The sequence below is a fragment of the Cheilinus undulatus genome, linkage group 1, assembly GCF_018320785.1.
Source record: "Cheilinus undulatus linkage group 1, ASM1832078v1, whole genome shotgun sequence".
Lineage (NCBI taxonomy): Eukaryota > Metazoa > Chordata > Actinopteri > Labriformes > Labridae > Cheilinus > Cheilinus undulatus.
In genome coordinates, this window is record NC_054865.1 from 55,431,994 (window position 1) to 55,443,556 (window position 11,563).

Genomic DNA, 11,563 nt, shown 5'->3' on the forward strand with positions numbered 1-11,563 from the left:
TTTATATCTTAGTGTTAGGGGGTGTGGTCATTCCCTAAGACATCATGAGCCCACCTATTGACCCCGCCCACTTCAAACCCAGCCAGGAAAGAGGTGAAAAACTTTCTAATGGCCTAAATCCAGCATTCAGTCACATGTAGATCTCAGTGGTTTCACGTTTACAGCAACCATATTCCAACATTACAAGAGTGATAAAACACAAAGTTTGGATTTCACTTTACAGGGTCTTTAAAGCAGCTGCTAGTGTGCTAGTAAACACATCAGTCAATCCAATGCCCTGAAAAATATCCAGGATATTATCCACACTGTCATTGTGAACAGCTTGTGCAGGATAAGCCAGAACAGAAGTTTGAACAGTGGGTCTAAATATCCAATATTTACTTCATTATTGCTTGTATTTTCCCTGATGAAAATACCAAATGCCAACAGAAATGTGGGGGAAGTAATCCTAATGTGTACAGAGGATTATATATAAGTGTGATCTGAAGAAACAGGTGTGAGAATAAAGAGAAAATGGCAGAGTAAAGCAGGTGGATGTTTTGGCTTTAACACTAATGATCTGGATTCAGCTGACATCAGCATTGCACTTGTTATTGTCACGATATGGATTATGTAGAATGAGAGGAGTGGTGACTTTGATTATTTGGTATGAACAGGAAATACCAGTTAACCAGGGTGGAGGTTTCATTCAGAGAGGTCATTAAACTTACAGCGGGGACATTTTTGTTCATGCAGACTCACTACAGGAAATGTTAATCAACAATGAATGGATTTTAAGGGAAGGTTTTCTCAGGCTGAATCATCTCCAGCAGCAGATCTCATTCATTAAACAGACCCTGCTGCTTTGGAGGCTTTCCAGCTTGATGCTGCAAAATGATCCCTCAGAGGGAGAAGTGACTCTACGGGGAGAAGACTCAGTTACTGTCCAGTATTTAGAGTTGATTCATTGTTAAACTGTCTGTAGAAAATACGTTTTTAAAAATAACATCATTAAATCTACATCCGCTGATCACTGATCTGAGTCTATGGACATAATTTCCATCTCTTCTGCTGTTTCTTTACTGTCACACTCTCCATTTAAACTCTCAAATGTTCACTTCTTTAAGAACCAAGTGTTATTTTTGTCATAAAAACACTCCTTTGTCAAGATTATTTTGGTGATAGTGTGGTTTTTTTGCCCAGCCTACACCAAAGATCAAGCCAAAATCACACGACACCTTATTCCATGCTAAAAAGCTTCTGTATATTTCTCATCTGGAATCTTTAATAGTAAAAGGAGAGTGGACATGATGTTGTACAGTGCTTTTTAAGACATTTCAGATTTATTTTTTATATTCCATGCAAAGGAAAATCTGGGGAGTAATTTTTCAGAGTTACAAATATTTTACTCAAAAACGTTAAATTTTGCATTTTTTTTAGTTTGTTTACTACCAGCCACCGCCAGAGCTGGGGTGAAAAGCATAGACTGTAGAAAGAATTGGACGAGGCCTGTGTGACGTCAGCCTTCTGATCACAATAGGCGGTGTCGGTACCTGATCCGTCCCGGAAACCTGATTTGTACTGCGCATGTGCAAACACGAGTCTACATCCACTCGGCAGTATCGAAGCTAGGTTAGGTTTAACATTTTAATTTCCACTGGTTAGATTTAGGGGTAGCTCATTGGGGTAGGTTTAGATTTTAATTAATTAACATCCTGGGGTTAGGTTTAGCATTTAACTGTTTACCTATTGAGCCAGCGCCGGTGATGTGTTTTATATGTCTGGAGTATTATTACCATAACTCTGTCAAAGTTTGTCTGATTTAGAAAAATTCCAACGGTGTTGGAAAGCTGAGAATTGTGGGCATGCGCACATATATGGTTCATTACGGTACTCACAATCATATAACGTAAGCATTCGTAACAATACACCAGAAGTTTGGAGAGACAGCTACACGGATGCTCAATAGTGTAACTCCTTGAAAGTTTGCTCAATTAAAAAAATTCCAATACTTACAGAGAGCTGAGAATCTGTGCTTTCCGGCAATATATGATGTGTGGTATATATATTATGGTAATGTCGAATAGCTCCGCGAAAACGGCAGCTTTGGCAGAAGACAAGTGAGAAAGGAGAGTGAAGAAAAAGAGTAAAAGGAGAGCGAGCGAGAGTGGTGTTTTGTTTTCAAAAAATAGTGTTAGACAGTGGCATTGTGTGTCTGTGTTTCATTACACACATTTATAATGTCGGGAAGACCATCAAGAACGGTAAAACAGCCGCTACAGTTCATAGAGGAGGACAGCGATTTGGAGGATGCATCTTCTGAACTGAGGTATGTGAAGAGCATATATAGTTCTCTTTTGCACACCCAGAGTCCTAGACTCAAGAAATGACTGGTGATTGTTCTAAACATGTATAGGTTCACATTTCAAATGTCCAGTCAAAACTTCATGAGCAATAACAAAATTTCTTCTCATAAAAGCCATGAAAAACAGATCTGTTTTTCTTGTTTTTCTTCTTTTAAACTGCTGACAATTCCATATAATGTGCAATATTCATCAATCAGATGTTGAAAAGTCAAGTTCAAGTACTCCTGCGAAAAGGGACCAAAGCTCTCAGACTTGGGGCATTTCCTGACTATTTTACAGCCATAATAACAAAATATGTCCAAATCACCATTTTAAGCCTCAGTAGGTAAAGGGTTAAATTCCACTGGTTAGAGTTAGAATTAATCTATGTAGACGCGGGTGTAGAAGCGTGTTTGCACATGTGCAGTACAAATCGGGTTTCCAGGACAGATCAGGTACCGACAGGCAGACTCAAACAGCTTTTAAAGCCAGTCTGTGGCAGCCTCCATATTGAAATTGCTGTCTCAACCAAACTTTGGAGCAACCTAACAGCAAACCACTGAGCTTGACTTCCTGTCAGCTAAGGTAGCAGTAGAGCTAGTGTTCTGGAGGTAGCATCTGCCTCCAGATCATAAGGTCAATGTCAGGTCAAGGGGTGTGCTAATTTTGGGCAAAATTTGTGGCAAAAAGCAATTTAATCTTAATGAAGGTAGAAGTTTTTGTGTTTGCAGGGAATACTGAATCGTAAACAGAGAAAAAAAAATGTAACTCCTCAGCAGAGTGGCGCAGCGGAAGCGTGCTGGGCCCATAACCCAGAGGTCGATGGATCGAAACCATCCTCTGCTAAATGCCCATGAAGTTCTCATACTTGGACTCTGTCCTTTTTTCCACTCAGTCCATCTTTCCTTAGGCCCTTTCAAGGATGATATAGGTAACAATTTATCCTGACAGAGGGAACTGCAGGATTTACGTGATATAGTCTTGGATTTGCACATTATATAAGAATTCGAATGAACTTTGCATTGAAGTGTCCGCCTTACATTGATGTGTGCAGTAGAGGTAGCATGGCCGAGTGGTCTAAGGTGCTGGATTCAGAAGGTGAGGGTTCAAATCCCGCCACTGCCATATGTCACACACATAAGGTGATGTCTGTTGCTGCTGTCAACAGTCGTCAACTGTGCAGAGGTGTGGCTTTTCTGGCAGATGCCATGCCTCCAAACCAATCACGTTGCTCCTTAGGTAAAAAGTCTTCTGTAGAGGATAGACTGGTGTTTCCTTGGTCTGAGCTGCTTCCTTCCTCGATCCTCGCCTCTTCCGAGTGCATTAAAGGAACTGGATGATACTTCATCATGGAGGAGGGAGAACGTTGGTATTATATCCTTACATCCGTGTGTTCACTGTGTAGTACGACACCCAAATACCAAATCTTTATAATTACAGCCACTAATTTTTTTTTACATAAACAGAAAAGAAAAGACCCTGTCCTCAGCAGAGTGGCGCAGCGGAAGCGTGCTGGGCCCATAACCCAGAGGTCGATGGATCGAAACCATCCTCTGCTAAATGTCTATGAAGTTCTCCTTCTTAAACTTTTTTTCTTTTCCACTGGGTCCATCTATCCTTAGGTCGTCCCTTTTGGGATGATATAGGTAACAATTTATCCTGACTGAGGGAACTGCAAGATTTGTGTAATGTAGTTGTGGATTTGCAAGTTATTTAAGAATTTGGATAAACTTTGCATCGAATTGTCCTGCTACTGTACAGGAGCACTAGGGGTAATGTGGCTGAGTGGTCTAAGGTGCTGGATTAAGGCTCCAATCTCTCAGCAGTCAGGTTCATATCCCCCCACTGCCATTTGTCACATGCAAGGTGTTGTCTGTTGCTGTTTGTCTTATATCCTTACATGAGCATGTTCACTGTGTTATACTAAACTCAATGAAACCAGGTGGTCACCAAAGTAGCTTCCCTGATTCTATGTAAGCTTCGAGCACCAACCATGAAGCAGTCACTATGTAAGATTAAGGTGCTATAGAGTGAACTGTTGTTGAAGTCCATTGACCAACAAAGACCCAGTCTTTATAAATGAAAATGAAATCAGCATCTCCATAAAGCTTGTCAGCAGAAGGAAGCATGAGGGTCTCTAAAATGTCCTGGTAGATGGCTGCTTTGACTGCAACAGTCCAGTTCTTTTTCTCCACAGCCCAGGTAAGACGCTTCTGACGTTGTCTCTGGTTCAGGAGTGGCTTGACACGAGGAATGCCACATTTGTGGACCATGTCTAGGATTGGTCTGTGCATAGTGGCTCTTGATGCATTAATTCCAGCCTCAGTCCACTCCTTGTGAAGCTCCCCCAAATTCTTGAAATGATTTTGCTTGACAATCCTCTCAAGGCTGCGGTTATCCCTGGTGTTGGTGCACCTTTTCCTACCACACATTTTTCTCCCACTCAACTTTCTATGAATATGCTTGGATACAACTCTCTGTGAACAAGCAGCTTCTTTAGCAATGACCTTTTGTGGCTTACCCTCCATGTGGAGGGTGTCAATGACTGTCTTCTGGACATCTGTCAAGTCTGCAGTCTTCAAGTTCAAGTACCTCTACTTGAACTTTTTTTCTTTTCCACTGGGTCCATCTATCCTTAGGTCATCCCTTTTGGGATGTGTAGGTAATAATTTATTTTGAATTCGTATGAACTTTGCGTCGAGTTCTCCAGACTACAGAAAAAAATGTATAAGCTGTGGGTAGTGTGGCCGAGTGGTCTAAGGCGCTGGATTTAGGCTCCAGTCTCTCAGGAGGCGTGGGTTCAAATCCCACCACTGCCATGTGTGACATGCAAGGTGTTGTCTGTTGCTGTTTCTGTTATATCCTTATATCAGTATGTTCATCTGTTGTAATAAACTCAATGAAACCAAGTGGTCAGGAAAAAAGCTTCCCTGATTCTTTTTTGTTTCATATTTTGGTATCCTTCCTTCCTTCCTCTTTTTGCATCGTTTCCTCCCGTCTTAGCCTGACCCAGCGAGAAATTGAAAGAGAGATGCAAGGAAGAGACAGAAGGACAGAATAATAAGTGCTGTAAAAAAAAAAAAAGTTCTGTTAGAATATAAACAGTCATCAACTGTGCAGAGGTGCGGTTTTTCTGGCAGATGCCACGCCTCCAAACCAATCACATTGCACCTTTGTTAAAAAGTCTTCTGTAGAGGATAGACTGGTGTTTCCTCGGTCTGAGCTCCTCCAGCAGCTGTTTCCTTCCTCGATCCTTGCCTCCTCCAGGTGCATTTAAGGAACTGGAAGATACTTCATCATGGAGGAGGGAGAACGATTTCCAGGTCAGTCGAAGAGAGAGGAGGCGAGGATGTACAAAACTTTGTCATGAGAAGCACCCTAGGTAGGCTTCAAGCACTTACCATGAAGCACAGACACTATGTCAGATTAAGTTGGTGTAGAGTGAAATGTTGTTGGAGCTCATGGACCAACAAAGACCAAATCTTTATAACTAGAGCAACTAAATTTATGTATCAGCAGAGTGGCGCAGCGGAAGCGTGCTGGGCCCATAACCCAGAGGTCGATGGATCGAAACCATCCTCTGCTAAGTGTCTATGAAGCTCTCCAACTTCAGCTTTGCTCTTTTCCACTGGGTTCATCTCTCTTTAGTTCACCTGCAGTGAAGAAAAGTAGAAGAGATGATGTAGAAGCGGCAAGAATTATCAATGGACTTGGGACAACTTCAGGATCACTCGACAGTGAAAGTTTGATGAAGGCAGATTTCCGATGGGAATATTTTGATGAGCGTCACCAGTCCGATTCAGAAGCTTGGTTTGGGTTGACTTTATGTAAATGTGGCCCATTACCTGGCCTGCCTGAAGGTATGAAAAGTCCTGAAACTTTGAGCCTGGTTTTCTCAGAACAAACAGAAACTAGAAGTTAACATTCAAATGAGCATATCTTTGTAAAATATCCAATAATGAACTTTTTCACAATATTCTAATTTTCTGAGACACTGAATTTGGGGTTTTCATGTAAGCCATAATCATCAACATTTCAAGAAATAAAGGCTTGAAATATTTCACTCTTTTTGTAATGAGTCTATATAATATATGGGTTTCACTTTCTGAAATGAGTGAAAAAAATTATTGAACTTTTTCATGATATTCTAATTTTTGGAGATGTACCTGTATGTTTTGTAAAGAAACACATAATCCTCAGCAGAGTGGCGCAGTGGAAGCGTGCTGGGCCCATAACCCAGAGGTCGATGGATCGAAACCATCCTCTGCTAAATATCCAGAAGGCTCTTTTAGTTCTGATTTTCCCCTTCCCGATCAAGGGCAGCAAACGCCCGATTATCTAATGTCTTAAAAGATTATCCTATAAGATTATCCTGTGGTCTTAAAAATAGTCCCAAGAACACCATCATTCCCTCTTCTTAGATGTCCTCTTCCATGTTGTGTGTTGTTGCTATGTTTCTTCTTTGTTTTTGTGAAATCTCTCAGGAGGCGTGGGTTCAAATCCCACCACTGCCATTTATCACATGCAACGTGTTGTCTGTTACACTTTGTGTTGTATCCTTACATCAGAATATTCACTGCATCGTACCAAATACCAAATTTAAATAACTAGGGAAATCTATTTTTATCTTTTGTGAAAAAATTTGCAGTCCTCAGCAGAGTGGCGCAGCGGAAGCGTGCTGGGCCCATAACCCAGAGGTCGATGGATCGAAACCATCCTCTGCTAAGTGTCCATGATGTTCTCATACTTGAGCTTGCCCCTTTTTTCCACTCAGTCCATCTTTCCTTAGGTCGTCCCTTTAAGGAATATATAGGTAACAATTTATCCTGACAGAGGGAACTGCAGGATTTGCGTGATATAGTCTTGGATTTGCAATTTATGTAAGAATTTCGGATAAACTTTGCATCAAAGTGTCGCCACTACAGAATGTGATGTGTGCACTAGAGGTAGTGTGGCCGAGTGGTCTAAGGCGCTGGATTTAGGCTCCAGTCTCTCAGGAGGCGTGGGTTCAAATCCCACCACTGCCATGTGTGACATGCAAGGTGTTGTCTGTTGCTGTTTCTGTTATATCCTTACATCAGTATGTTCATCTGTTGTACTAAACTCAGAAAAACCAAGTGGTCACCAAGGTCGCATCACTGATTCTATGTAGGCTTCGAGCACTAACCGTGAAGCTGTCACTATAAAGTTGGTGTAGAGTGAACTGTTGTTGGGAGCCCACTGACCAACATAGACAAAACCCTTCTAACTAGAGCAACTGAGTTTATGTTTTCCTTGATTTCTGGGGTCAATTTTGCACAATCCAATTTTGTGGCCAAACTACTTTAATCTCAATGAATGTAGAAGTTTGGGGTTGCTGGGAATATTGAGTCACAAACAGAGAAAGAAAAGGTACAATCCTCAGCAGAGTAGCGCAGGGGAAGCGTGCTGGGCCCATAACCCAGAGGTCGATGGATCGAAACCATCCTCTGCTAAATGTGCATGATGCTCTCATACTTGAGCTTTCCCTTTTTTCTACTCAGTCCATCTATCCTAAGATCGTCCCTTTAAGGAATATATAGGTAACAATATATCCTGACTGAGGGAACTGCAGGATTTGCGTGATATAGTCTTGGATTTGCAATTTATGTATGAAATTCGGATAAACTTTGCATCAAAGTGTCACCGCTACAGAACATGATTTGTTCACTAGGGGTGGTGTGGTCGAGTGGTCTAAGGCGCTGGATTTAGGCTCCAGTCTCTCAGGAGGCATGGGTTTGAATCCCACCATTACCATTTGTCACACTGTTGCCGTTTGAGTTTTATCCTAACATCACCATGTCCACTGTGTTGTATGAAAGTAAGTGGTCACCAAAGTGTCTTCCCTGGTTCTATGTAGGCTTCGAGCACTCCCCAATAAATTCCTTTTCTGTCAATAACTCTGAGGGCAGAGTATGATTATGACTACATAGGACTTTGTACACTGGGAAATTTGGGGAATAATTTTTCTGGGGTAAAAAATATTGTACTCAAAAATTGTAAAACGTACTCTTTTTTTTTGTGGTGTGTATTTATTTCCAGCCACTGCCAAAGATGGAGTAAAAACAGAGTAAATTCTGCTGCAGTAAAATTTTAACCACACCCAGTTAAGTTTCAACTCAGCCATCACTCATGGATGATCACGGCTGCAGCTCGTTAGCTGTCCCAGCTGCAGATAATCCTTTGCAATCAAGACCTGCACACCTGGTAATGAACCTCCAGATACCTTTGCACTACAGCTTCTAATCAGATCACCTGGTTCCTCCATCATTTATACTTTTGTTGCCAAATAAACTTTAACCTAACTACCTTGTCTTGTGCTCTGCTCCTGGGTTTTTGTCATTTGTTCATCACAATTGTTTCTGTAATATAAGAACACTATGTCTAATATGTATAGGCAACAAAAACCCCTCTTTTGTTGTTATGCCATTTATAGGTGGAAAGGCAGAATTATGTCTGAAGACATAAAGAAATAAATCAGTCTTTTTAGAGCACGAGTTCTCAACCTTTTCAGCCCACGACCCCCAAAATACAGGTGCCAGAGACAGGGGACCCCCACTGTACCTGAAGGTGGTTGAACACAGTCATGCACAATTTGGAATAGTCATGTGCAGACAAGGCCGTCCATAAAGGCGATAAATGGGAGAGCTTTCTGGCACCCAGCAAAACTGGGGGCCCATGGAGGTCAGCAAAACCATGGCCCATTGTAAAGTTAAGCTGTGATATCCATATTTCAAATTCAAAATGGTTTTAAAATTGCTACAATGGGTTACTAATGGCAAAAATGGTGGAAAAGGTGGTGAGAGTGGATTTTAAAAGTAGCAAAAATGTAAAAATTCGCAATAAAGGGCCAAATGAGTAAAAGTGGCAAAAATGGGTGTAAATAGTAATAAAAAGGAGTTAAATGTGGCTAAAATTGCTTTAATTTGGCAAAAATGGGTTAACTGAGGAAGAAAATATAGGCTGACAGTGGCAGAGATGGGCATATAAGATGGTGAAATAGGGTTAAAATGGAAAAACTGAGTGTAAAAAGTGGTTAAAAGGGGTTAGTAGTACCAATAATGGGTCAACATAGACAACATTAAGCTTAAGTTGCAAGAATCGGTTAAGAAGTGGCAAAACAGGCAGAAAAAAGTGGTGGAAAGAGTTTAAAACTTACAATAATAGAAGTTAAATGGCAAAAATGTGTTAAAATCAGTGGGAAAAAATGATGAAAAGGGTCAACATTATGACAAATTAGTGTAAAGTGGCAACAGTGTCATTTAAAAAATTTTCTTAGTTTTTTAGGGCAACTGGAGACCCCCTCTCAGTGTCTCATGACCCTAAGGGGGTCCTGACCCCAAGGTTGAGAACCACTGATTTAGCGTAAGATACAACTCTACATAAGCATTACCTAATTACATATAAAGTAGAAACTGTTCCGTTTTGAGTGGGAAACATTTCTATAAGGAAAGAAAAACAGCTCTGAATGGACTAAATAGAAAATTGTACTGAGAAAAACAGCTCTATAATGAGTCAACTACGGTCTGTATTACTCTAGTGAGTACAGTTGCTATAGAGTTGTTTTAATTTTGTTCATCATGGAGTAAAAAAATCATCATTTAGACTGAAGAAAACTCAGAAAACATTACTCTACAAGCAGAGTCACTTTTTCTCTATACAGACTGGGACCAAATGTTCGATTTTTCAGAGTAAACTGTTATTCAGTTTGTGTTAAATTGGCTGTGTTCATTTCAGGAGCTAAAGGGAGGCCTGGTGTGTACAGAGATCGTATTAAGTTGCTTAATTTTACAGAAAATACCAGTCATAAAGAACTCTTATTCTCTTTAAAGACCATGTAAGGTGAAATCTAAAGTTTTCGTCTTAACATTTTAGATATGTTGGAATATGGTTGCTGTGAACACGTGAAAACACAGAGATCTGCATGTGGCTGAATTTTGCATTGAGACAGTTAGAAAGTTTTCCTCTCAATTTGGGCGGGGCCAATATGTGGACTTATGATGTCACCAGCCCACAGTGGGGAATGACTCCGCCCCTCTAAATTTGACCTGGGGGTTCATAACACAGCGACCTTCCATACAACAAACCTAAATACAGATTCATTTTCACTTTGCAGGGTCTTTAACATCCAGGCTGAATGGCATATTTCAATCTTTATGGTTTTGATGGACCAGGCTTTGGCTCATGTAGCTTTTTCCCTTTCATTGTATGTGGTTCACCTATACACTGAATCATAGGTAGAGGATTTTTCTTATCTCACTTTAATAAATAAATGTAATATTCTTTATCTACATGAAGGAAAAAAGACCGAGCAGGGCGAAACCTACCAGGGGTGTAAAGGCTACACTGCAGACCTCACCTGCTATCACAGATCATTTTAAACAACAGGAACAAGCTGCAGCTGCCTTTGCTGTCAGGACTAAATAATCAATATTTTATTAGAATTATGCATCTAAAAATTGCTGTTTGCAAACTGTGGATCCTGAAATTGAGGTAGGAAGCAAACCCTGACAGCTGTTGACCATACACCCTTTAAACCTGCTGTTTAACAGAGCGCAAAGGTTTACCCGTCCCGTCAGACTCTTCATTCTGACTCCAGGCCTGACTTCATAGGACAGCTTAAAAAAGGCACAACAAATGTAAGCATTCTAATCAGGAAATGTATGACAGAGTGTGACATAAACCCTAGGACTGGAAGTCAAACCTCCAACAAGAGCAATGAGGACCGAAGCCTCTGTCTTTGGATACCTGCCGTCCCAGCGCAGCTCCACCACTGCCCTGGAATAAGTTTCTATCATAACAACACCTGGAGGTCCACTTAGCCTCAGCTCTGGAGTCTGTGCTCATATATTCTATAATGTAACCCTCATCAGCAGCAGTGTGCCCAGTGGCCATTTTAAATTTGATTTAATGCACAGAGATGAGATGAGAAAGATAAAAGGGAAACCTGAACATCAATAATTACGCTTCTTCAACCACCATGCATTACGATCCTTGTTAGCTTTATTCAGAGAGACACTGGCCTTTCAGAAGTCCACATAAATCTCATTAAACACACCCTCTGTAGTTTCTCACCAATGTAAGCAGTTTTTAGGAGAGGTGGACACCCATTTATGTAACACTGGGGAAACATTAAAAAAAAAAAATACACAAAAACAGTCACAATTACAGTGGAATAGTTAGTTCATCTTTAGTTAACACACAGAAGGTGAGTCAGATTT

The 11,563-nt window shown here is 40.8% G+C and overlaps 4 non-coding genes across 4 annotated transcripts; all 4 read left to right on the plus strand.

Annotated features, from left to right (window-relative positions):
• Positions 1-5,061: 5,061 nt before the first annotated feature.
• On the plus strand, positions 5,062-5,143 carry trnal-uag. Its single transcript has one exon. It is a non-coding gene; the product is annotated as a tRNA-Leu (tRNA).
• A 1,379-nt stretch (positions 5,144-6,522) lies between these two features.
• trnam-cau lies at positions 6,523-6,594 on the plus strand. The gene has a single exon. It is a non-coding gene; the product is annotated as a tRNA-Met (tRNA).
• Positions 6,595-7,269: 675 nt separating this feature from the next.
• On the plus strand, positions 7,270-7,351 carry trnal-uag. Its single transcript has one exon. It is a non-coding gene; the product is annotated as a tRNA-Leu (tRNA).
• A 666-nt stretch (positions 7,352-8,017) lies between these two features.
• trnal-uag lies at positions 8,018-8,099 on the plus strand. Its single transcript has one exon. It is a non-coding gene; the product is annotated as a tRNA-Leu (tRNA).
• The last annotated feature ends 3,464 nt before the right edge of the window (positions 8,100-11,563 follow it).